Consider the following 27,697-nt stretch of genomic DNA (forward strand, 5'->3'; position numbering starts at 1 on the left):
ACAGTACTATTCATAATGGTCTTAAACTATGGACGAGACACAAAGGAAGTTATTAGGGGAAGAGGGTCATCTGCTTCCGGGGCAGGGTCATGTTCCAACACAAATCATGAGTATTGTCAAACCAGGGCAGACGAAACCTGGAGCAAAATACACATGAGCCCGCATTCTGCATCCCCACTGTCTCTTGGGGCCACGATGAACCCATATTTCCTTATTTTTGGACTAAAAAGTTATTTGTGAGAATTAAAAGATATGATATATAAAGAACCCAGTATCCAGCTGGTAGACAGAAACACGCCTTACACGTCAATTCTCTCCTCTGCCCTGATATTCAGCAAATCTTCTTTAGCAGATTTTCATACCACTGACTTTATGGTATGGCTAAAACCAAATTTCTAAATGTTCAGGGATTCTTGTCCAGTTACCTCCGATGTAATTTTTCCGGAAGCAGCAGAAATGTTACTTTGGAAGCACCAACTATGGACTGTATGCTTCTGTTCCTTTAGAGATAAGAATCACCCCTACTTTATAGAGAATAAAATGGGCTGTGATGGAGTGACGTCTAGGGGCTCAGGAGTAGGGCAGACCTGGGATTTAAAAAGCCAGTGCCTCTCTGACCCAGGAGCCCATGTGCTTTCCACTCCACCATACAGAAACCCAGGGAAGAAGAGATGCATTCAGCAGCCTTCAGGAATACGGAATGACTTGGGGTTTTTTATACTGAAAGGATTTGCAAGAATGCGAGGGAAAAGGAGCAACTGACATGTCAACTCTCTCATACCTCGGGCATGATACCATTCATAACGTGGCCTTTAGTATTGTTTTCAATCTGGTATGTGTCCATTACTTGATGAAATATAAAAACACCTGTGAGGGTGTTTTTATTCAAGGCAGGCTGACTGTGGTCCACTTTTGAAGGCTTCTGGTGTCCTGACTTTCTGTTGCTAAATGATCATTTGAGGGTCTAGAGAAATGGAACAGGCAAGGAAATACCTTTCTTGGATTTGAGCATGCCCTTTAGTAGATCATTCCAAAGAAAACCGAATGCCACATTTTACTGAGTGTCCGCAACACGTCTGATGGCTAAAGATTATGGTCAGGCTGCACTCCTCTGGAATTCCTACAAGTGACCGAGCTGGAATGCAGCAGGCATCGGGCTGGACTGAGTGCCTCGGGGCATCTCATCGCTCCTGTCTGAGGCCAGAACACCAGCACGACAAATTCTTCCTCCCAGTAACTGCCCTCCAAATACTGAAGACAACTATTATATCCTCTCTTAGTTCCCCCCACAAAAGCACCCCTCCCCGTCTTTATCCGTGGTTGGGACTTTTTCCAAGCGCCTTCCCTACCTCTTAGCCCGTTTCAGTTTGCAAACACCCTTCCCAAGTGCAGCTTTGGAAATGAGCACTTCTGACCAACATAAGCTTGTCCGACTTCATACCTCTTGCTTATCCCTTACTGCAACTTGACCCAAATGTGTGATGGGTAATATTCTTGGGATTAGGCAAATGGCAAAGGTGAAGGGATTTTGCATGATGTCATTAAGGTCCCAAATCAAAAGGGAGATATACCCTGGGTGGGCCTGACCCAGTCAGGTAAAAGCTTTGAACAAAGGTCTACACAGTCGCTGACAGGAGATGCTTTGGCCGTGAAGAAGCAAACAGCTCTACTGGGAGGAGGCTATGGAGAGCGGCAGCTTCGATGAGCACAGGCCTCAGTCCTATCACCTCAAGGAACTGGATTCTGCCAACAACCCGGATGAACCTGGAGAACTGGGATCTCCAGATGAGAACCCAGCCTTGGGAGACCCCAAGAACACAGCACAGAAACAATGTGATGGTACCCGTGTTGTGTTGTTTTAAGCCATGACATTTGTGGTAGTTTGCTCCAACATCACAGTTTGGGCTTTTATTCCACTATGGTAAACTAAACCAATGATTTTCCGCAGTTGCATCTGTTAAGCCAGCTTTCTTCCACCCTGCATCTCAGCAGCTGACTTTGCCTTGACCTTGTTATGAATAAATTCCCGAATTCTATTCCACTTACCGCGGTCTCTGTCTTAGGATCATTCTCGTGATGTGGTCACCAAAGGCAGTATTCCACAGAGAGCTCTATGGAACGGGCACAGGCATCTGCTACAGTCCTGGACTGTGGCAAGGACTCAGAGGAGTGAGTCATGAAGAAAATCCAAAGGAAGGCCTTCACTTTCGAGGTCAGCTGTCTGTGGCTATTATTGATACTGTCATGGTTAAGACCACCAAACTCAAAGTCCTGAGGGAGGAGTATATATAAATGACTGTGCTGTGACTTGAATGGTTCAATAAGACATGTTCAAGTCCTAATCTCTGTCTGGTACCTGTGACTGAGACCTTATGTGGAAACTGGTCCTTGGAAGATGTAATCAAGTTAAAATGAGGTCATGCTGGATTAGGGTGGGCCCTAATCCAGTGACTAGTGTCCTTCTCAGAAGAGGGAAGTTTGAACACCTATACAGAGAAGAGAATGCCTAGTGAAGACATAGAAACAGACACACTGGAGAATTCCATGTGATGATGGAGCCACAGACTGGAGTGACTCATCCACAAGGCAAGACATACCAAGGATTTCTGGCAACACCAGAAGCTAGGAAGAGGCAAGGGAGGATTCTCTCCTACTGGTTTGAGAGAGAGCACGGTTCTGCCAACACCTTGGTTTTGGGCTTCTGACTGCCAAAACTGTGAGCGAATACATTTCTGTTGTTTTAAGCCACCCAGTTGGTTTTAATTTGCTATGGTTGGTTGTATTTGCTATTAGTTCTTAGGAACTAATACACTATGATTGCCCGAACCTGCCACTCCCACCAGACCTCCAAGGAAGGGTCTCGGACACACTGCCTTCCAGAGATGGAAGAGTGGCCCATTATGTATGTAGACCGGGGGATGAAAATGCAAACCTTGGACAATAATTTTTCATGAAACAACTCCTTGCTGGAGGTTCTGGAAAACAACCACATGACAATGCGGCACTGCTTTGCTCCTCTCGGTGGTTCTGTGTCTAAGGAATCTCTTTAGCCCTGGGGCCACCAGCTGAGTTTCAATAAACTGTTTCTGTGCAAGTTTCCAAAAGGCTATAAAGTCATAGGTAGGAGACAAAGGAAATGAAAGGAAAACAAAGATGGTTATGAAGGAAGTGTAGGGTCGGGGGGGCGCAGCAAAAGGGAGAGGATCAGGGAATAAGGTGGGATGATGCATCTTCTATAGACACGGGAGGTTAAGGCTATCCCTCTACTCAACGAGGTACTGACAAGATAGTAATTACTTCACAAAACTTTATATATAGCTGCACAGGTCCTGATTTTAAAACACATTTCTTACTTTGGTAAGGTTAAAAATGGTTTGAAAGTCACTGAACATTTGTATTATCTTGTTGCCTTTCTTGTGCCACCATTTTGGGCGTTTACAAGTGGTTCCAAAAATTCCTTATAGAATAAACAAGAAAACACTGACAGCGTGTTCTGGAGAGAGGAAAACAGCTTGCAAATTAAAAACAAACTTCGCCCACTCTGCAGGAACCCAGGAGCTGTGCAGACATTGGTCAGTCCTATTCCAGGTTAGTGGGTGATGTGATAATTGCCAATATCTAGGGTATGTGTCCCAGGCCCACCACAGTGAAAGATAATGTTCCCTCTGCTACCAAAAGTCCACAGTTGATAACTCCCCTGTTAATCATTTCCACTGCCTATCAGCAACGAGCCCTGCCAAGAGCACATTTCAAAATGCTTTCTGTTCAGATTAAATCGCTGCTGCTTTCCATGAGGAAAAATTCTACCTGTAAAACTCTTTGACATAACGCGGCAATCAGGAATGCTTTTCAAGCATTTAAGATCCAGGACTGACCTCCCATTCTTTGATGTGTACCTTCTGCAGGACATTTTCCTCGCCCCGACCTCCTGATAAATGATTAATATCACTGCGTCACCTCAGACTGTAGCTCAACAGAGTGGAATGTCCCACATTTGTCCCTACCACATCCATGCTGCAGTGACCAATAGTTGTTAGAAACAAAACAAACAGAAACAAGAGCTCCTGAATATTATGGCTATAGAATCAAGCTTGAAATCAGGTAGTTTTTTTTCTCCAAATGGTGCTGGACCAATTGGGGAGGGAAGGAAAAAAAAAAAAAAAAAAAAAAAATGACCTCTACCTAAACTTCACACACTATACAAACATGAACTCAAAATGGATCCTAGTCTTATGTCTAAAACACAAAACTATGAAACTTTTAGAAGAGAACATAAGAGAAGACCTTTAGGATTCAGACTTCAGTGCAAAGTTCTTAGACATGATGCAAAAAAAAGGGAGCCATAAAAGAAAAAAAAAGTGGATAAATTAGACTTCATAATTAAAAACTTTTGTTCAGCAAAAGGCCCTGTACTTGAAAAGACAAGGTACAGACTGAGAGTGAATATCTGAAAACCACATATCTGACCAAAGATTCATATACAGAACATACACAAAACTCTCAAGATATACAAATGTCTACTTCCGGCCACAGCTTAAATGTTGCCAGCTTTGGAAGATGTGTGGGCCAGGGGAGAAAGGGCTAGTTTCATGATGGAAGGTCAGAAGGAAGCAGGGCCCGCTCCTCATGCATTTTAATCGAAGGGGACAGCAAAAGACTGTGTAATGAGAATAATATTCATTGCCGTATTTCTAACAACCCAAATAGAAGTCATAAAATCCACGATGAATCAAATATCAAAATTTAATGCACACAGGATTTAACGCCCACCGCACTCATTACCTAATTTTGGCCGTGAAAGGAAGAACAATGGAAAGAACAGGCTTTGTGGGGAAGAAAGTAAAAATACGCAATCCTAACATTTTCGGTTTCTTTTCTTAAGTAATTTTCAGCACGTCAGACATACCAATGGAGCTCCTCCCACCTCTAATGGCAGCCACACTCTTGGAGGTGCCCATCTTCCTCCCTGCGTAGCTGAGCTTCCCCAAAGCGTCCCCTTGCTCACCTGCCTGTCCCTCTTCCAACACGGTGGTCCCCACTCTCGGCACCTCCCCAGGTGCTCCAGCTCAACCCTCTGTTAAGTGTTTCTGCTCCATCCAGCCCTGGAGGCCCGTCCGTCCTTGTCTCATCGGCCTCCGACGAGGTGGGCTAAGTTACCCTGGTGACCTGTCCTAGCACTGTGCTCTATGCCCCCCCAAGATGTGGGGGCCACACAAAACAGTGGGGCTGCTGAACCTTTTTCTTCCCTTGTCTCACCCCCATTTCTCTGTGGAGAAGGCAAAGGTGGTGGAGCAGATACTCTGGGACCCAGAAACCTCGCACTGTCCACGGGCAGCCCAAACCTGGGTCCTGAGCAGAGCCCCGTCTGTGGACCCGTCATAGCATCCAAGCTCTTATCACTCCGGCCCACATGGGCAGTTCCTTAGCCCTGCAGACTCATCCACCGCAGCATCAGTGTGCTCCTCAAAGTACATATGAACATTTTCTCCAGGTGTGGAAAGACACATGATAGTGTATAAACACAGTTCTCCTCAGGGCACTGGGATCAGAGAAAAGGAGGAAGAAGTTTATAAACTCTTTGCAGATGTAGGTCTTATCTGGAGTAGTACATTCAGCAGATATTCTAAGTATTAAGGAAAATAAAGTAAAAAGGTATGTTTTAAATGCATATGGTACCTCTGGAGACAGTGGAATACCTAAAGGTATGGCTGTAAAGAGAAACCTTTCTGGGACTATTGTGGGCGTCAGGGAAGGCATGGGGTGGGGCATGGAGGGCAGGGTCCTCATTTCCCCTCCCACCCTCGGCCCCCATAAGCCGTCACCCTGTTCCCTTACCTTCCCCTCTCCACATGCCCACAAGCAACAGAAGGCTCAGGAACTAGAACGTATCAAAAAAGGGAAAGGGTAAACACTCCAAAGTTTCTAGAAAGCCAAGAGGGGTATATGCAGCCTTATTCTAGACAATTCCTCTGCCCAGAGCCGGAAGCCAGGCCCACTGTGTACTTTACCCCAAGAGAGCCAGCTCAAGGGCCTCGCCTCCTCCTCTACCTCCACACCCACAGTTCATTGGCTTTACTATGATAATGTTTAGCTGGTGAAACATTACAATTGTGTGAAGCTTTGCTAGCCAAACAAAACGAAGCCCAGTGGCGTCAGAGCCTGCCCTCCAGTCCCAGCCCAGGGGACAATGTCCAGCTGTCTGTTGCTACCTTAGTTTAAAAGGAAAACCAAGGCTACATCCAGAAAAGTACCCTCCCGAGGCCTCTTTTTACGAGGACTTAACCAACTCTAGCTCCAAAGAGTCTCTGTGGCCTCCCAGAACATTTCAGACCAGGGTTTGTATGGCAGGGCAGGTGAAAGAGCGTACAACACATAACCTACTTCTTGCGGCTAGAGAGGAAAATAGGGAAGATGGGTTTTTATTTGTCTATATAAATGACAAGACCAAGATCAGAAAATTTTGCAATAAAATTGTACAATTATTTCGTGCAAAATATTTATTTACAATTGTAACCACCCAGGAAAACAATTTCAGTCTTAATATGATCTTTTACCTTGCAATCTTATTCTATAATTATCAAAGAATTTCCATGTGCCCGAGGTCCTATGCCAGGCACACCGATGTGTCTTTTAAAGAACACCACATCTAGTGCAGAGTATTAAACTGCCCATTTTCACCGACATTTACAAAGGATGAAGATCGGATCTAAGGATCCTTTTTGGAATTTTTGAGTCTAATTAAACATCTGTAATAAAGCTCCTCAAGACATCGAATCCTTATCAACTTATCAACTCCTCACTACATAGGTGTTTGTTCACTTCTACTGACATACTGGTATTAAAATGGATTTTTGTACAATTTTCATTCTGCCTTTTATGTCCTATAATGGTAGTGAACTCAGTTTTCAAACACCAAAGCAGAGAAGGTTCAGATCTTTGGTGGCTAGTAAATTTCCCTCATTCTCTTGCTGTTTTATTCATCACAGATTTATTGACAGCGTGCAGGACAATGCCAATGACAGGGTGGCAGGCATTACAAAGGTCCAAATAAACAAAGGGATATTCAGAGCTCTGAGGACATTATATTCTAAGTAAAGGAGGGACCACATATATACAAATAACTCCTCCAGGGGTGAATGGGCCATATATTCTACAAAAGAAATTCAAAGGATAAGAAATTTGCTTTGCAGGGAAGACTGTTGGGAGAAGCAGGGATCAGGTATGAAGTAAGTCACATTCAGATGAGCTATATTTCATAGAAATGATATAGATGAAGGTAGCGGAGTGCGCGTGTGTGTTTGCTTGGTTATTTCAGGCTGGTGTATACGTGGGGGGGGTGTGTGTGTCTGTCAAAATAGGTATTCTAGATGATAGAAATAGAAAGGAGATTTATTGGGGCACCTGGGTGGCTCAGTCGGTTGAGCATCTGACTCTTGATTTAGGCTCAGGTCATGATCTCGGGGTCCTGGGATTGAGCTCCGCATCGGGCTCTCTGTTCAGCAGGGAAGTCTGCTTGAGGAATTCTCTCCCTCTGCCCTTTCCCCAACTTATGCTCTTTGTCTCTCTTTAAAATAAATAAATAAATCTTTTAAAAAATAAGAGATTTCTTGTTGACATTGTGTCCCTAAGTACAGGCCACATAATATCCTGAAAATTTTAATCACAAAAACGAAAAAGCACAGTGGTTTTCAGGATTCCCTCTAATCCATGTAGCCAGCTTTTACTGGGACCCCTGAGTCTTGATGACAAAACTGTCTTGTAGTGCCCCTTATTAGGATGAGAATCGTATTTCAATTCAGAATTTCAGTTAGGTATGCCCCATGAAAAACTAAGAAAGCTCACCATATAGTTTGGATTTTAGTACATTTCAAGCTGATAAAAAAAAAATTCTAATAGAATGTCGTAACAAACAGCAACAGTACCTTAAATGAGATGCTTTAATATCAAATGCCCCATTCATGACTAATTACTAATGGATAACTGCTAGGCTGGGAAAGTAGACAAGGACAAGCAACCGAGCTAAACAGGCTTGGACATTTCCAGTCTAATGGAAACTATCATGTAATGTGCTTGTCTGTCTTTTTTAAAGGACTGTTAGGCAGAGTTACATTATTGCCCCCCCCCAACCAACTGAAAGCCAGCCCATCTAATTTAATGGTCTTTTCAGCTGAGCAAATTCTGATCTGGAGAGTTGATTTGCATGGATTTTTGTGCAATCCTATTTACAAACCAACTGAAAAAAAATCAAGCATTCCAATTCCAGAGTACATCGTGTAGCTCGGAGCTTGCCAGAGAAGGCAGCTGTGCATTTCTGATAGCCTTGAAGCATCGTCCCCACCACCGCGGCTGGCTCCGCCTCCTCAAGGGTCCGTGTCAGAGGAACCTGGGCTTCAGGTAACCTGTCGTAATCATGAGCAAGAAGACACGGTGCCAAGGCTTGGGAGAGACACAGCTATGTGTCAGCTGTGATGTGAGTGTGACCAAATCCGGGGGAAAATCAGATTGACATTTTTGGTCCCAAATCCACCACGTTTCTTTTTCTGTTTGGGTCATTGTTGTTGCTATGTTCTCTCCCCAGGGAGCCTATTCTGAAATTCGATATAATGTTTCTATTATAAAAGCCCGAAGACAGGAACTTCTGTTATTGTGTTTATAACTCAATTGACAAAATGACCTCCGTAAGAAGGGCTAAGACCCAAAGGAACATGGCTCCAGGTGCTGGAGAAGCGGGAGGCTCTGCTCATCCTAAAACAAGGGTATAAGAGTACAAAGACCAGTGCAGTCCAAATTGTCGTAGGTGGTGCCCTCTGCTCAGTGGAATTATTTAAAACATTTGTTTCGTTTAGCTTTACCTTCCACTGTGTCAATTTGCTCCTCCCTTTAGAGGAATGAAGACGAGAACCTCTTGATCCTGCTCTAGCAGTTAGTTGAAGTTTCTGGCTACCCACATACCCTTGACCTTCTATTTACTTACAAGAATTCTGTAAAAGCTTTAAGTCGGTGACAAAATGATTTTACTAGTATTGTGAGCTATCTTCCTACGTTGTTTTTTTATATGGATTTTCCATTCATGTGACTCTTTCAGTAAGAACCTTCACTAAAGATGTGTAAAACAGATTTCGAAAATACCTTACAGGGGCACCTGGGTGGCTCAGTGGTTAAGCGTCTGCCTTCGGCTCAGGTCATGATCCCAGGGTCCTGGGATCAAGCCCCACATCGGGCTCCCTGCTCCACGGGAAGCCTGCTTCTCCCTCTCCTGCTCCCCCTGCTTGTGTTCCCTCTCTCGCTGTGTCTCTAGCAAGTAAGTAAATAAAATCTTTAAAAAAAAAAATACTTTACAATCATAAGGTTCAAATTCTGGATGACAATGTTTTGTTGAAATACCCTTATAAAGAGAACTCTTTTTTTAGTAATTAGAATGACAGGTTAGCCATTATTTCTCAGCTACCTTAAGAAAAAATAATATTGATTTTGCCAGCTAATCAGCTTACTAATTAATTACAAATTTCTTTTGACTTCAATGAATGGGCCAATTTGTAGTAGTAGTTTATAATATAAAAAATGCATCCCTAAATGTTTTATATTCTTTAATAATACCGTATATATCCTAGGTAAAAGCATCAGGTGTTTGGGGAACAAGCAAGATGTTTATTTTTATTTTTTTTTAAGATTTTATTTTTATTTATTCACAAGATACAGAGAGAGAGAGAGAGAGAGAGAGAGGCAGAGGGAGAAGCAGGCCCCCAAGGAGCAGGGAGCCCGATGCGGGACTCGATCCCAGGACTCTGGAATCATGACCTGAGCCGAAGGCAGACGCTTAACCATCTGAGCCACCCAGGCGCCCAAGCAAGATGTTTAAAATAATTAGGATTTTTAAAAAGATTTATCTATTTTTAGAGAGAGCAAGAGAGCGCATGCTAGAGCACACGAGCAAGTGGGGGTAAGGGCGGAGGAAAACAATCTCAAGCAGACTTTGCGCTAAGCATGGAGCCCAATGTGGGCCGATCTCACAACCCATGACATCATGACCTGAGCTGAAACCAAGAGTTGGACGCTTAACTGACTGAGCCACCCAAGTGCCCCTAAAACAGGTGTTTTTAAAAAATCCATTAGTCTCAAAAATAATTCTGAAAAAACTTTTAGTGGCCTTTCACATTGAGTGAAATATGATGTCACGACTTACACTCTGCGTTTGTATTTTACATACACAAACCCAACAAGGGAACCAGCTGTTAGCCAGCGCTCTGTTTTGATGACATCTTCATATTTTCAGTTCTAACCTGGACATGCCAAGAATGCAAACATAGCATGAGTAAAAAAGTCATGAAGTAATCGATCAGTGATGGTGGGGAGATCAAAATGGGATGTTATAGTGAACACATGGTTCTCCAGAAGTTGTCCGTGGATCTAGATGAGGACTCACTGTGAAAACAGATATTCTGAAACATTTGCAGCATGACTCAGAGCAAGCAAGAAGGGTGCGGCGCCAGCCTCTCTGTTTTCTCTTGGGGTTAATAGTGTGTACCTTAGAATGAGCCACGGCACTGCGGGAATAACATAATGTGGCTGAGTACTACCAGAGAACCACAAATAGTGAACGAGAGAGCCACTCATGGCCACCGGTCACCGCCGAACATGTGATCAGAGTAAGCCCTCCACCGGCCCCATGCCTACTTTTACACGGTCTAAGAAATTTTTATGTCAATTCTAAAGGGAAAGAGATGTAACCAGTATTTTAATTATAATTTGCCTAAAACTTATTACTTGTAGAGGACATTATATCCCTGTCAGTGTGCAAAAATCTTGAAGGAGAAATGTTATGTTATAGTTGTTATAATTGCTTGACTAAGGGCCAGAGTAAATAGCAAATTTGCTTGCTTTTTTTTTTTTTAATACAAAGCTGATAACATCTTAAGAGTTAGGGAAAACCAAATCTGATGTAGGTGTGGATGTCTCTATATAATTAACAGTGTGGCAAAAGAACAGGAATGGGATTTAGATGACTCTAGAAAGTAATGTGTGTTCCTTGGTTCCCTCAGGGGAAAATGGGACAGAGTGCATAGACATAAATTCTCTTATCAGCAGCCAAGAGCCAATAATGTTCTGTAAATTCAAAACTGAGTTCACACTTGAACTTTATAAAATGTTAACACATTTCACTTCCCTAGGGGCCACAGACCGTGAGCTGCATCGAAAGTTGGGAGACAAGGGGTTTGGGGTAATACGCATATATCATTGCAAGTGTCTACACTGGGCGTGGGGTCGATCCAGGTGACTGCAGAAGCATTACGGCAGATGCCTTGTCCATACACCATGCTAAAGTCTGTCGGTGAGTGTTTGATTTTATCCTCAAAAAAGTCTTACTAGGAAGGCACGATACTCACACCCGGGAACAGTGGGCACACAGAACCCGTTAGTCTGATGTGGGTGATGGTACTCAGCCATCACATTATGATGTTTCCCAATAACTGATCACCCAGCCTTGGATCTTGGACATATTTGAATTGAGTATTTGGAAGAGTCATAATTAAACGGTTAAATAACAGAAAAAAAGACAGAGATTTGATGTTTGCATCACTGCAAGGGAGGGAAAACTATGACAAAACTGGTCAGGTCGTTAGCCGGAAGCCTGCCCTGCAAGGGTGATCAGATACAGCAAAGCCTGAATATTTCTTATCTAAAAGTAATCAGATGTTAACATGAGAAATTTTATTTTTTTAAGATTTTATTTATTTATTTGACACAGAGAGAGAGAGACAGCGAGAGAGGGAACACAAGCAGGGGGAGTGGGAGAGGGAGAAGCAGGCTTCCTGCCGAGCAGGGAGCCCGATGCGGGGCTACACCCCAGGACCCTGGGATCATGACCTGAGCCGAAGGCAGTCACTTAACCGACTGAGCCACCCAGGCGTCCAGCATGAGAAATTTTAGTCTGCTAGGAAACTTTCCAAATGGTGAAATGAACTGAACTGTAGCTATGTGCCTAAAATAAATTAGTGGAAGTCCTTTGCATGTGACATTTTAGAAACTGGCAAATACACAGGGAAACCGATTCACTTGGAGATGTGGGATGGCTCCTGACATCTTTACATGTGCCCCGTCAACTTTCAGAGACCTGTTTAAGGACCACAAAAGGAGACAAAACACCAAGTGTTTAAAAGCATTTCCCAGTATTTATGTAAACATAACTAAGCAGTTTGACTCTGGTCCTGTTCGTGAACACAGTGAACGGAGTTGACATGAAACGGTCCTTATGTAGTTGGTGCCTCGGCAAGAGGTCTCTTCCCTAAACGGGGAAGCCCATTGGAGGCATCATTAATGACAGCCGACATACCATGTGCCCGGCCCTGCTCCCCTGCTCACCCACCAGCCCACCCCCCACACCACAGCCCTTCAAGGGAAGTGCAAGGATTAGCTTCACGGTCTCACAAAAAAACGCAGGCACAGGTGACTTAAGGAACTTCCTAAAAGCCCACAGCTGCTAAGGAGGACAGCTGGGATTTGTACCTCATTCATCCGACTCCGAGGCACGGGCTTTGTCACTGTGATAAAACTCGACAAATAAAGCACTACCATCAACCCACTGTCAGTAAACTGTATGTGTCAAAGTCTGAGCAAAGTGCCTTGAAGAAGAAAGTCTCAAATTATTTTGCTAGTGGTAACTATGACACTTAAAGTAATGTCATGTAAATTTAAAAACAGGTTTGCACTTGAAATTTATAAACCATGCACATTTCACTCTCCTGCAGGTTACATACAAAAGGAGCGCTGCATTCGAAGTCCTCGTCAGGGAGTTTCGGGGAACGTGCACGTATTTCTGTAGGATACCTACTAACGGCACTGATGTATTTCAGGGTTCTCTTCGCTGTTTCCTCTGTGGCACTTTCTGAGCCAATCCAAGAGAAAAATGTCCTGCGATATCACCTCTATTCTGTTTATGTTGCTAAGTTACTGGATATTTTGCCTTGACTTGCCCAGAAAACAGTGTTGTCTTTAAAGAGATAGGCTACATTCTGGAACGTTTTTGTATATGTGCCCTAAATGTGCTGAGGGTATTTTTGTAAAATAAATTTCGTTGTTTTTTTTTTCCTTCTCTTTCATATACAATTTGTAGAGAATCACGTGATTCTGTACTGATTAGAAATAAAGATTCCAAACATATGCAGAAACACATCTATTTAGAGGCCTTGCGAGCTACCCAGTGTTTGCAGGCGCGCACACGCACATTGGTAAGACTGTGTAGGAAGGAAGGACATCCGCACTTGGAAAGAGATGATAATATCGAACAGAGCAGATTAATAACCACGACTCTGCTAATTTATACAGGAAAGGGTGTGAGGAACAGAATAACCCAGGCCCTGTGTTTTAATACACTCAAGCTACCTGTTTTCAATTTTCTTTAAAAAATCCTGAAATTTTCATTTAGTGCTAGAAGATTCTGAAATTTAAAAAAGAAAAAGAATAGGTAAAACAGAACTGTAAGTAACAGAAGACAAACTGAAGCATATATTCACAATGACGGTTTCTCTCCTCTTGCCCCTGAAAGCCTTAACACAGAAACACACAAAGTCAACTCTGGAAAGAAGCATATGCATTTGTATCCTCTGTGAGTTTTCCACTATCACGTATAATTAATGGAATGGGAGTGGCAGGTCTCTCTTTCACTCACATAGCTCTTCCTGCTTTTGAACTGTAACACAAATCCTCCAAATTCCTTGCTACTTCTTCCTAACAGTGTTGCAAGCTGTGGTTGGTAGTAGGGAGATCTTTAGGCTGAGACATTGAGGGAATAAGTGAAGAGCCAGCATTTTAACTCTGGGGCTCATCTTTACATGGCTCCCAGTTCGAAGAATCTGGCACAGACCTCACCTGCTCCAAGTGACCAAAACATCCAGCGAGATGTATATACCCATGTTACCATGGAATAAAGCAACATTTAGAAAGCTAGGATTAAATAAGATTCTTCTGGGAAGAAAGCCTACCGGCTTTGTTCATTTTTTTTTTTTTTTCCTTTTTTCCACCTCCTTTCCCATCTGCAAGACAGGATATGGGGGAATCAGAGAAACAGAGCCATAGATCAGATATTCTATCTATGGATAGAAAACAGCAAGGTAGGAAAAAATGTAAGCCCTAGCTTGAGTGATTCCTTCTTGCACACGTTTACTTCCTAATAAGCAATAGCCATGATCACCACATACCCTGGAGGACTAGAGAACCATCCACATTTGTCTGGATTCTCTCGTCTGTGAAAAGAGACCACGGAGCCCGAGCCCGCAAAGACGGCTTCCAATTCCAGCATCTTGCTGTCACCTTAAGGGTGGTGCGGTTTTGTCTTCTGTATGAATTTATGTGTGTATGTATGTACGTAAATCCCAGACCTCTATGTGGAAATTAGATACAGAAGTTCCACATTTTGGTTCTTTTCCCATTCTAGTTATGGCAATCCTTTAAAAGACAGATCATGGGACGCCTGGGTGGCTCAGTCGGTTGAGCCTCTGCCTTTGGCTCAGGTCATGATCCCAGGGTCCTGAGATCGAGCCCTGCATCGGCTCCCTGCTCGGCACAGAACCTGCCCCTCCCTCTCCTACTGAATCCCCTGCTTGTGCTCTCTTGCTCTATCAAATAAATAAATAAAATTAAAAAAACAAAAACAAAAACGGATCACCTTACTATATTTTAGGCAGTGGAGGTTTTGCTGAAGCAGGAGAGTTAGCGATTCATAGGAACACCTAAAAGAGAATAATAAATCCATGATATTAGCAGACTCAGAAGAGTATAATTTTAGTTGACAAGACCTATGTCTGTTATCTTTCTTTTTTTTTTAAGATTTTTTTATCAGGAGAGACAGAGAGAGAGAGAGAGGCAGAGGCAGAGGAGAAGCAGGCTTCTAGCGGAGCAGGAAGCCCTATGCGGGACTCGATCCCAGGACCCCGGGATTATGAGCTGAGCCTAAGGCTCAGTATTTGTTGAATGAATAATAAACAGCCTCAGTAAAAGAGGCAGTAGGTGATGGCCAGGGCTTGTGGTGCCATGCCTGAAACACCCCCAGCTCCACCTCACCCTGACTTCTCCCCACGGGGCCCCATGTGTCCTACTGAGTATGTAGTCAGACCTGGCTTCTGCTCGGTCCCGGAGGCCACAGACCTCAACAGGTATTTTACCTGCTAAGACTGAACTCCCCCCCCACTCAACGCTGTCCTCTTTCAAGGATTGCAGACCTTCTAGGTCATGATGACTTTCTCTAATAAATGGAATACTTTTTTTTTTTTTTAAACTTTATTTGGGGCGCCTGGGTGGCTCAGTTGGTTAAGTGTCTGTCTTTGGCTCAGGTCCTGGGATCAGGCCCGCAGCAGGCTCCCTGCTTGGCGGAAACCCTGCTTCTCCCTCCCCCTCTGCCTGCCACTCCCCCTGCTTGTGCCCTGTCAAATAAATAAATAAAATCTTAAAAAAATATATTTATTTGAGAGAGTGAGAGCACGAGTAAGGGGTGAAGCAGGCTCCCCACTGAGCAGGGAGCCCGATGTGGGACTCTATCCCAGGACTCTGGGATCATGACCTGAGCCGAAGGCAGACACTTAACCGACTGAGCCACCCAGGTGCCCCTAAATGGAATACTTTTTAATAATTTTCTCACAGGTTCCATTTCTCCCCTCATATTGTGTTCCTAATTGACCTTGAAAGTATTTTAGGGTACAGCATTCTTTTCCATCTTCAGTTCCCACCGCACCTCCCCAACCCCGGACCTTCACCATTTACTCTGAAATTGCAGAGTTGTACTCAATCTGACGTGGTCTCCGTGGGCCAGGGGCTGTAGTAGGTGCCACGCACCCTCCCCTCTGGCCAACCCAGCAGCAGCTCAGGATCACCTAAGATCACCTAGTCAGCTACTGGGTGGATAGAGCAGAGGCATCATCATGAATCTGTTGGATTATAAGCCCCTGTGTCTCACCACCCTGCCTCCTGGGTCTACCAACCTCAATCTCGATCGAGTTCTAGAATGTCAACTCTACATGAGTATATGAGTTATTTTCAAGTTGTGGGATGTCCCTGTGAATGTGAAAGCATGTACTTTTTCTTGCTGTATCATTTTTCAAGCTTAAGAATTACACACATCAGGTACCTGGCTGGCTCAGTTGGTGCAACATGGGATTCTCAATCTCGGGTTGAATTCAGGCCCCATACTGGATGTAGAGACTGCTTAAAAATAAAATATTAAAAATTAGCTTATGCTGCAGTGTATTTCAGCCAGCCTCAGGGGCAGCCAGAGAACATGACCCTCAGGTGCAGAGAGGCTTGCTCTGCGAGGTGCCCTCTTCCTTGCAAATCGACAGCACTGAGTACATACAGTGAGACGTTCAGCTTGAGCTTGGCCCCCAGCCCCGCAGGGAGGAAAAGGTGATCTTATTTTCCTAATATTAATCCAAGAATCAAAGTTTTTGAGCTGCCCTTTTCTGTAACTCAGCAAACCAAACTTGACAGTGAAAAGAGACGTCTCTGTGAAGTATAAGGTAATTTGTTACGGTGAGTTCTGAATGAAACTGCACCTAGAAATCTTGGTTTCAAATTTTGTTAGAATTGAAACCGGTCCGGTGCAGGCTGATGGCACTCCTCGGCTGGTGTGTATTTGAGATTATGACCTGAGCACCCTAGTTATACCTCCACCAACCTGTCAGGGCACATTTCACACAAAACATTTCCTTGTATTAAAAACAAAACAAAACAGTACAGCAAAAGTCTGAAAATAATATTGATCATGGCAATGACTCGTTTTCTAACAAATGCCACAATATTATGACCACAGTATTAATTCTTCAGGTACCAATTCTGTGATATTTTTTTTTAACATGGGCTATCATTCTCCAAAATCAGTCTATAGTGATTTGCAAATGTTACTTTATATTTCTGAAGATGAGACCCCCACCTGCTAGAAGGTAAAAATGTCTTTCTAAATAGAGGGAAAGTGTTACCTTGCAAAGAAAAAAAAGGGAAGCTAGAAAGGAATGCACAGGGTGACTTCTCCAAATGCTGATGGAGGCATTTTTAGCTTCATAAACAGGTGACACATCTGCCCTGCATTTTAATCATGCAGTCACTGCTAGGAAACAATGATGCTAGAAACAATGTGAAACTATTTGGAATAGTTACTTTTTTCAAACTGCATAGGGAGGGACACGCTTGAGGAGCCCCTCTCCAGAGTTATAAAGGGAGGCAGCAGGGAGAGGCATACAATAGCAGAGGATCCTCTTGTATTGGCAGAGGCTATTATGAATCAACTTCATCTGGTAGAAAAATTATTTCACTTGCTCTGTTGTCCCCCAGTGCCTTTCCGCCTTGCAAGAATTTGTCAGTGGAGAGAAGAGGGGAAATACATTGGTCCCTATCCCCTGCTTCTTCCAACACCTTCCAGAGACTTTCTTTGTCTCACCTCTGGTTTTATTCACAGACCTCTCCCCAGCCAGAGTGAACATGTTTACAGTATGATTCATGGTGCCATGGTCCCAAGCTATTCCTTGTTCCTTTTGCAACAGGAACCTTTTAATGAATACTCTCAAAAATGGGAAACTGGCTGTCCGTTTTTAATGGCTTTCCAGCTCTGGCTCTGTACTTTTAATCTTAAAATAGAACCGATCTTCTTAAGGCTACAAATGCGTTAATAGTCACCCAGATACTTCTAGTGAGTAAATTACTCTTCGGGAGTAGTAAATTAGAGGCTTCTGAAAGTGCATTAACTCTTCAGACTCACCCAGCACAGCTTTCTTGTACAGGGACCTTCCACCCAGCACATGAGTCACCAGGAAAGGTTACTCGTTGTTCACTCCTCTCCTCCCAAGGGAGTCACTTAGTTAGAACATCTAAGTGTTGATACATGAAAACCCCAGAATGCAGCAAGAATCTCCAGGCAGACTAAGGAATTCCAGAATTACATTTCTGAGAAAGGAGAAGGGGAAATCCTCCCTCATCTGCTCTTCCCATTTATTAAAGATCAAGCCATCATCAAAAAAAGTCACCTTCTAGATAACGCAGGTTGACTTTTGTAAGCCTTGAGAACGCTTACTTAATGCTTCTGGATACATATCTCTAAATCATTGGCTATATGCCTTCCAATGTTACTATGTTTGCTTTGTGGTATGGCGCGTAGCTGAACTTTTCCATGGTGGTGCAGGTTGGTCACACTGACCAGGCAGTGCCGAGACACCCAGGTCTTTGGGGCTCCTACGTGTGGGATGTTTGCCATTACACAAATGACTTAGCCCGCTAGGTTGTGTCTACTTTCCACCATGTCCTTTATCCCCTGACCTTTCTCTTGTTGTAGAACTTGACATGAGAATTTCTAAAATTCAATGAGAAAATCTATCTTTGTGTTGTTAAATAACCTTGACCTTGCTATACAATTGCTTCAATGCCTCTTTAAAAAGCTTCTGTCAAGCTTTTTAAATCTGTTGTGGACATGTAAGTGTTTCTGGTTTCTAATTAGGCTTGAATTGTACCTAAATTAAGAGCAAATGGCTCTGATTAAGAATTTGAAGGACCTGGCATGCCAAGTGGCTCAGTCGTTAAGTGTCTGCCTTCGGTCAGATCCCGGGGTCCTGGGTTCGAGCCCCACATCGGGCTCCCTGCTCAGCGGGAAGCCTGCTTCTCCCTCTCCCACTCCCCCTGCTTGTGTTCCCTCTCTCGCTGTCTCTCTCTCTCTGTCAAAAACATAAATAAAAATCTTAAAAAAAAAAAAAGAATTTGAAGGACCCAATAGGAAAAAAAAAAAAGTGCATAAACACCAGTGGAATCACCTTAAGAATCAGTAAAAAAGCAGACTCCAAAAAAGCAGAGGGGCCCTTTCTGGATGTCTGGATAGTAATATATCCTCCTTAACAAGGCAATACAGGCTGCTCTGTAAAAACAAACAAACAAACAAAAAAATCCAATTCTGGACTCATGAAATTGCAATGAACACTCCATTAAATTATTTTCCATTTGTGATGGCAAAGCTTGCATAATTGGCTTTCTGATGGGGAAGAACATGACACAATTATTGTAAATTAAAATTACTTCTGACAGTCAAACAGGGCCTGTGAATAATAGATATAACCTATTATTAAACATTCAGTCTGTATCTATTGGTTTATATATAAACTTGCATGCATTTTTAAATTCTGAATATTAAGGACATAAAGAACTATATCCTGTTGTACATCAAAAACTGATGTTGACCTGGGCCTGGAAGTTTCTTTGTCCATGAAAGACACGATTTTTTTTTGTTTTTTGTTGTTTTTGTTTTTTACTGGAGTTGACAAACAATGTTACCTTAGTTTCAACGGTACAACATGGCGACTCAACAAGTCCATGGTTATGCTATGCTCACCACAAATGCAGCCACCATCCGTCACCATAAAATGCTATTACAGTGTCACTGACTCTCTTCCCTAAGATGCACCTTTCTCTCTCTGACTTATTCATTCCACAACTGGAAGCCCATACCTCCCACTCCCCTTCACCCATTTTGCCCATCCCCCTGCTTTGCAACTTTCAGTTTGTTCTCTGTATTCATGGGTCTACAGCATATTTTAAAAAAAATAATAAATCTCCTCTTATGTTCAGGCAAATAAACCTAAAATACTTAATACAATTTTTCCTGCCTCTTGCTCATCACACATCATGAGGCACTGCTGAAATAATACTGAAAGGAATTACTTTCTCATCAGCAATGAAAAACAGTGGCAATCCGTTTTTCATATTAAGATTTTTATTCTCTGAGGTCTGCATGTGGAGGTGAAAGCCAAGGAAAACGAGACAAATGTGTAGCACTAAGCAAATAATCCCAAGAACCGCTACACTAATTAAGCTTTATTGTTTAGTTTAAGAAGGGAAGTTAAGAATTTACCAGCCAGATCAAGACTCCCCCCCAAGCTTGAGGTGCGCTGGTCTGCCTCATTGTTCCTTCTCTCTTATGAATAGCACATCTCCCTAAATCACTCTGTCTACTTGCTTTGCTCCCCTCACGACACAGGTCCCAAACTGAAGTCACTACCTGCCTTCCATGCTCACGACATCCTTTTTGCTCACCTGGCCGATGCTCTGTGTCCTCCAGTTGATTTCAAGATGGCCCCAGCTCAGAAGACTGAGCATAACAACCTGTGTGTGTGCCAATGGTAAGATACTTTGAGGGGATCTCATGGGAAGAGAGCTTTTTCCATCAGTATAGGTTTGGTATACACTTTTCAAAAAAATCTACTTTTTGTTCATTATATTTCCTCCCCCAGACCTGGTCTTTTAATCTCAAATACATACACTCAACCCCTCCACAATTCTACTGCTGTCCAGAGACTTCCATAATCACATCAGCACATGTGGTTCCATCTAAATAATGGACCAAAGGAAAATAATAGCTTGGACCTAATGACTTCGCCAGGGAAGAGGTTTCGAACAAGATCAAGGAGGAAATACGGGGGAGAGAAAAACTGCCAAGAGGCAGAACAGGATAGGAATGAGAGGAGGTGAATGCAGCCAGTTTTAATGAGGGCAGGCGTCCTTGCTTCCGGGCACAGATTTCTTAATTTCTCTTATTATTTGAAACCTGACCCCATCTGTTCTTTCCATTTGACCCTAGATGATGAGAATGGAGAAGCAATGTGGTGTAGAGGAGTAAACACACTTTGGCAGCAAACAGCCCTGGCTCAGGGTTTAGCTCCGTGAGTTTGGAGAAATCACTTCGCCTCTCTGATCCCCCAATAAAAGGAACCATGGTGTGTCTCCTGCAGGCTAATTTTGAGCACTAAAATGAGGAAATAATGGGCTCAAAACACAGTGGCTGCCATGAAACAAGCATCCACAACATGGTAAGATGCATCTCATCTGAGCAGCAAGGGCTCCATAAACTTCACACGAAGAGCACGTTTTCAAGCACAAAGAACAGCATTACATTTTAAGTAGGTCTGCAAGCTGCCAAAAGTCAGTGTCTGATATTTTCAAAGAAATGAGAAAGAAAGAAGGCAGCTGGGAATCCCCAAAACCACTCCCCAACCCCCTCCATGTCAAATAATAATGTGAATAAATGTTGTGAAAAAGAAACAGGCTGAAAATGGAGTTGCTTATGTTAAGCCCCACCACACTTAATACCTAACCTCATTGCAGTTTCAGCCAATCAGTCTGGAATTTCCTGATCAGCACTAGTTAGGGATCCCCTGCCCTTCCCACTAAAGGAAGGTGACCTTGCCTGAAATAATCCTTTCTTTTCTTCCTTGTCTTGCCCCATTTCTGCCTGTAAGAGCTTCATTTTATACAACAACTCAGGGCTCCCATCTACTTGTTAGATGGGATGCAGCCCCGATTCATGAATCATTAAGTAATGTCAATTAGATCTTTACATTTACTCAGTTCAATTTTTGTCAACAATGTGCAGTAATACATGGCTGTTTGCCTGTATGTCAAATATAATCCAAATGGCACAAATATAATGGAAAGAAGCACATTATATTTAGAAACCCACGTCCACTTTTCCCTGCAAATGAACAGGGATAAAAGAGAGAACATAAGTCCATTCAAGTAGTAAGATATACATGATCGACAGTTAATTATCTGTGAGTTATTTCCAGGGCTCTGATCTGTTCGTTTCTTTCTTTTCTTAAATTCAATTTATTTAAACTAAAAACAAAGGCAGAAACAGTTCATCCATTTCTCCCACTTGCCACCTCTGACCCCAGCCTCTGGCAACTATTAATCTGTTATTTTGTATCTTGAGCTTGTTTCATATATATAACATATTCTATACATATAGATGTTATATATTTTATATATATTGTGTATATGTGGAATCTAATATATATTATCTAATCCATATCTAATATATGTATATTATATAATCTACTACATATATATGCCTGCAACTTTATATCTATGTATATTATCTAATCTACCATGTACAGATTAGATAATCTAATATATATATTAGATTCTACATGGATGGAGATCATAGTTTTTTCTCTTTCTCTAATTTATTTCACTTACCATAATGCCCTCAAGGTCGATCCATGTTGTTGCAAATGGCATGTTTTTTACGGCTGAATAATATTCCATTGTGTGTGTGTGTGTGTGTGTGTAAATCACAACTTCTTTATCCATTCATCCATGGTTGGACACTGGGTTGTTCCTCTATCTTGGCTATGCTAAGTAATGCTGCAACGAATACGGCAGTACAGTTATTTCTTTAAGTGAGTATACTCATTTTCTTCATTTAATTACCCAGAAGTGGAACTGCTGGATCATATGGTATTTTTTTTTTTTAAGATTTATTTATTTGAGAGACAGAGCACAAGCAGGGGTGGGGGGCAAGCAGAGGGAGAAGGAGAAGCAGAGCCCCACGTGGGGCTCGATCCCACAACCCTGGGATCATTACCTGAGGCAAAGGCAGATGTTTAACCAACTGGGCCACCCAGGTGCCCTGGTATTTCTATTTTTAATTTTTTGAGGAACCTCCATACAGGTTTCCATAGTGGCTTTACCAGTTTACATTCTCACCAATAATGCACAAGGGTTCCCTTTTCTCCACTCTTTGCCAACATCTGTTATTTCTTGTCTTTTTGATAACAGCCATTCTAACAGGTGTGAGGTGACATCTCATTTTGGTTGGAATTTGCATTCCCCTAATGGTTAGTACTGTAAAGCATCTTTGCATGTACCTCTTGGCCATCTCTATGTCTTCTTTGGAAAAAAAGTCTATTCAGATCTCTGCCCATATTTTAATTGGATTGTTTTGGGATTTGTAGGCTTTGCTATTGAGTTGTCCAAGTCCTTTATGGATTTCGGATAATAGCCCCTTATCAGAGATATGATTTGCAAATATTTTCTCCCATTCAGTAAGTTGCCTTTTTACCCTCATTGGTGGTTTCTTTTGCTGTGCAGAAGCTTTTTATTTTGAGTATAGTCCCATTTGTTTATTTTTGCTTTTGTTGCGTTTGCTTTTGGTGTCAGATTCAAACAATCATCACCGAGACCAACGTCTACAAGTTTACTGCCTATGTTTTCTTCTAAGAGTTTTATGGTTTCAGATCTTACATTCAAGTCTTTAATCTATTTTCAGTTAGTTCTTGTGTATAAGATAAGGTTCCAGTTTCATTCTTTGGCATGTGGCTGTTCACATTTCCAAACACCATTTATTGAAGTCTGTTCTTCCCTCACTATACTCTCGGCTTGTCATAAATTGACCATATATATGTGAGTTTATTTCTCTCTATTCTGCTTCACTGACCGATGTGTCTGTTTTTTAATGCCACTACCATATTGTTTTAATTACTCTAGCTTTATAATATAGTTTAAGATCAGGGAGCGTGATGCCTCCAGCTTTGTTCTTTATCAAGATTGCTTTTGCTATTTAGTTTTTTTTATGAATCCATACAAATTTTAGGATTCTGTGCTATATTTCTGTGAAGACTTCCGTTAGAATTTTGATAGGAAAAGCATTTAATCTGTAGACTGCTTTGGGTAGTATGGATATTTTAACAATATTAACTTTTTCAATCCATGAGCACAAAATATCTATCCATTTGTTTCTTCAATTTTTTTCATTAATGTCTTATAATTTTCAATATACAAGTCTTTTACCTCCCTAGTTATTTTTATTTACTCCTAGGCATTTTATTATTCTTTTTGATGCAATTATAAATTGTTTCCTTAAATTCTCTGGTAGTTCATTATTAGTGTATAGAAACACAACAGATTTTTGTGTATTGATTTTTTATCCTGCAACTTTACCGGATTTATTAGTTCCAACATTTTTTTGATGGAGTCTTAACAATTTTCTACATATAATATCATGTCATCTGCAAATAGTGACAGTTTTACATCTTCCTTTCTAATTTGGACGCCTTTTATTTCTTGTTCTTGCCTAACTGCTCTGGCTAGGACAGTCAATACTATGTTGAGTAAAAGCGGTGAGTGGGCATCCTTGGCTTGTTCCTGTTCTTAGAGGAAAAGCTCTCAGTTTTTCATCGTTAGGTATGAAGTCAGCTGTGGGCTTGTCATGTATGGCCTTTATTATGAGGTACTTTCCCTTTATGTTTTGTTGAGAGTTTTATCATGAATGGATGTTGAACTTTGGTCAAATGTTTTTTTCTGCATCTGCTGAGATGATATGATTTTTATCTTTCATTTTGTTAATGTGGTGTATCACACCGGCTGATTTATGGAAGTTGAACCATCCTTGCATCCCTGGAATAAATCCCCACTTGTTTGATCCTTTTAATGTATTGTTAAATTTGGTTTGCCAGTATTTTGTTGAGGATTTTTGCGTGTACGTTCATCAGGAAGTTTGGCCTTTACATTTCTTTTCTTGCGGCATCCTTGTCTGGTTTTGATGTCAGGGTAAGGTTGGCCTCATAAGTAAGTTTGGAGGAATTCCCTCCTCTTCCCTTTTTTTTTTTAAGACTTTATTTATTTATTTGACAGAGAGAGAGAGAGAGCACAAGCAGGGGAAGCAGCAGAGGGAGAGGGAGAAGCAGACTTCCTGCTGAGCAGAGAGCCCAACATGGGGCTCGATCCCAGGACCCTGGGATCATGACTTGAGCCAAGGCAGACGCTTAACTGACTGAGCCACCCAGGCGCCCCTCTTCTATTTTTTTTTTTTTAAGAGTTTGAGAAGGATTGGTATTATTTCTTTCAATATTTGGTAGATTTCCCAGTGAAGCAGAAATGAGGTTTCCTTCTCTACCAAGTCTTAGGAGCTGCTGGGGCTGTGACTTAGTTCTAGAACAGTCCCTCCTCACCTTCTCCCTCACTCCACCTTTAGCTTCCAGCCTTGGGGCTCTCTTGTTCCTAAAGGCTGGATTTATTACTCTTCACTTATCTCTCCAGCACTGAGTTCCTCTCCCGGTTCACTGGGGTCTTTTAATTCCCCCTCCAGCATCCTAAAGTCCCCTAAATTATAGTTTAAAGGTCCATCACCCTGGGCAATTAGATCCCTGCTCCCCCATTACAGCCTACAATGAAAAGTGACAAGAAACACTTGATCCTTTGAGGAACAGTTAGTCCAAACCACTCATCTCCAAAAACCATACCCTTAGTGATTCTGGTGTTTGCAATACTTCAACAGACTCATTCCTTGAATGCCATATAAATTATGCCAATCGAGTTATAATAAATGGCATAGTAGGTTAAGGAGATTAGATCATAGTTGGTCTACCTTTTTCAGTCTCTTGGCTAAGTTCCAGTTGTCTTGGTTCCAAAAATTTGCATATGGAAAATGAAGTTTCACACAGAGATATGTTTATATTTATATGGTGATTTACCTCTCTGCCATCCTTTGAGACCCTTCTTCGTGGCATGGAAAAGCTTGCCTCACAAACACCAAATCTGGCCTATGAAGCACTAGTTTAATCAGAGAAGAGAAATTTATGCAGTACAAGAGCTGCAATAAAAGGAAGAGCTGTGTTATAAAAGCATATTCATTGTTGTCTCCTTTCCCTCTGTGGTTTAAAATTTGCATCGACATGGGAGAATTGTACTGATAAAGACACAACCCAGGGTTATGGATATTGGAGCTAATTGGAAACAGCTGAGAACAGTGGGAGGAAAAGCTATCCACTTTTGGACAATTGCTTTCCTTGCCGTGGGTGGGCCAGCTTATAAAGGCCCCATGGCCTTCCCAGGCCTGGGACCTGAAAGCTGAATTGCAACACATACCTTACATAAAAGGCAGAATCCCCCTCCACACAAGAGACCTAACGTCCATTACTAAGTGGCCTATTAAATATAATGAACAAAACCCACTGGATTCATTTTAAATGGTTCACGGTGGAACAGGCAGTTTTTCCACACAAATGCTGCTGGTGGAAATGTGGTCAGGAGCAGCATGCATGGGTGCTTTGGCTGTGGTTTGCACCACCTTGCTTAAACAGCACAAGGAATAATTCCCAACATACAGTTTACCTTCTTTAGGGTCACTTTTTTTTTTTTTTTTTTTAAGATTTATTCATTTATTTGAGAGAGAGAGAATGGCGGGGGCGGGGGAGGAGAGGGAGGACAGAATCTCAAGCAGACTCTGTGCTGAGGGCAGAGCCTGATGTGGGGCTTCACCTAATGACTATGAGATCGTGACCTGAGCTGAAACTGAGAGTCAAACGCTTAACCAACAGTGCAACCCAGGTGCCCCAAGAGTCGCTTTAAAAGACTGCTCTGTGGCAGAGGATAAAATACAGATTTGGCCATGTCCATATAACAATTGAAAATAAAAATAATTTACTGAGCTCCCATTCTATGCTAACCAAAACATGCACGTAATTTTTAAGGATCGCATGATTATGCAATGGATAATGGGTAGGACTGGGATTTAGCGCAGGTCTCTTGGGCTCCAAAGCCTGGGTTCCTTCTCCAGGCCATGCAGCATCCAGAGTTCCAAAAACCTACTCACCTACTTTTCAGAGGGAACTGCAAATAATCATCTAAACTATGGTGTCTATTATACAGCTGGCCTCCTGCCCCTAACCACCTACGGCTCCCAAAACACAAGGTGAAAGGTTAGAAAATGTTTTCCTAAAATGGACGTTACATATCAAGAAGCCCACTGTGGTAATACTTATGCAGGGATATTTATTAGAGCTTGGGTTCTGGAAATAGCCAGCTATTCCAAATACAAAGATAAATGGAAAAGATATTAAGAAAAGGTCAGTTTTGAAAGTTTTTTTGTGCCTCAGTATACTTTCCTTACAGAATATGGGACTTGGAAAATCAGCATTACATTGTACAATTCAAAAATTCACCATGAGATTGTATTAACTTCACTTCTTGAACTTCAGGAAATAACCGAGAAAAATAACTGTGTGTAAAACTACTGATGCGCTCTTGAAAACAGAAACATCACACAACCACACAAATTGGCCCAATAAAAGGATGGTAGAACAAACAAGAACACGTTAATGAAAAAAAATCATTATGACTCTCAATGAGCATTCCATGATTAAAAATGCATAAAATTGTGCACTTGAAAAGTCAGGAAAACAACGCGACAGAAATAAATTCAAATTAAGTTGTTCCTCTGGGAGCACCTGGCTGGCTCAGTCAGTACAGTGTGTGACTCCTGTTCTCAGGGTTGTAAGTTTGAGCCCCACGTTGGGTGTAGAGATTAGTTTAAAAAATCTTAAAAAAAAAATTAAATTGCTCTTTGGTGGGGTAGAGGGATTCTCTGCAAGTCTCTCTCACTTGCCTGTGTGTCTTCCTCAGGTAGCTAACACAGATTAGCCTGTAATTCCCTGAAGCCGCCAGCAGAGAATTCAACACATGCCCTCAGCCCCTCTCTGCTCCCCCGAGGCCCAGCAGTGCCTGGAACTGAGAGCTGGCTTTCTGTTTCTCCATTCAACTTTCACCCAGAACTAGCTGGCCCTCTGGGTCAAGAGCACATCCAGTGTCCCCTCAGCATATCTCAGTGAGAACACTGTTTTCTCATAATGATGATGTAATGGATGAAAAGTCGTGCAAAACTCTGATTATTCATGCATTCATGCAAATACTTAACAAAGATTTGTGGAACACTTACTATAGGTAGAAGTAGTTTCATACTGTCAAAATACAGTGAGTATGCAGTAATACAAAATATAAGAATAAATTTAGTGAAAGGTTAAGTGGTTACCAGCAGGCTTGGAGAAGAAAAAGATGAGTAGATGGAGCGCAGGGGATTTTTAGGGCAGCAAAACTATCCCACATGATCCTGTGATGGTGG

General features: G+C 42.1%; 1 protein-coding gene and 1 long non-coding RNA gene across 4 annotated transcripts in view; both read right to left on the reverse strand.

The window, feature by feature from the left end:
• EGFR (epidermal growth factor receptor) overlaps positions 1–27,697 on the reverse strand; it is a 200,647-nt gene that overhangs the window by 128,303 nt on the left and 44,647 nt on the right. The gene's annotated exons all lie outside the window — the stretch shown is intronic.
• LOC141371484 (uncharacterized) lies at positions 5,236–6,035 on the reverse strand. The gene is made up of 3 exons (XR_012376464.1): positions 6,009–6,035; positions 5,836–5,878; positions 5,236–5,539 (listed from the first exon to the last, which is right to left on the reverse strand). It is a non-coding gene; the product is annotated as an uncharacterized lncRNA (long non-coding RNA).

Source organism: Callorhinus ursinus, unplaced genomic scaffold (genome assembly GCF_003265705.2).
Source record: "Callorhinus ursinus isolate GAN/ISIS: 27379988/994484 unplaced genomic scaffold, GSC_fseal_2.0 scaffold73, whole genome shotgun sequence".
Classification (NCBI taxonomy): Eukaryota; Metazoa; Chordata; class Mammalia; order Carnivora; family Otariidae; genus Callorhinus; species Callorhinus ursinus.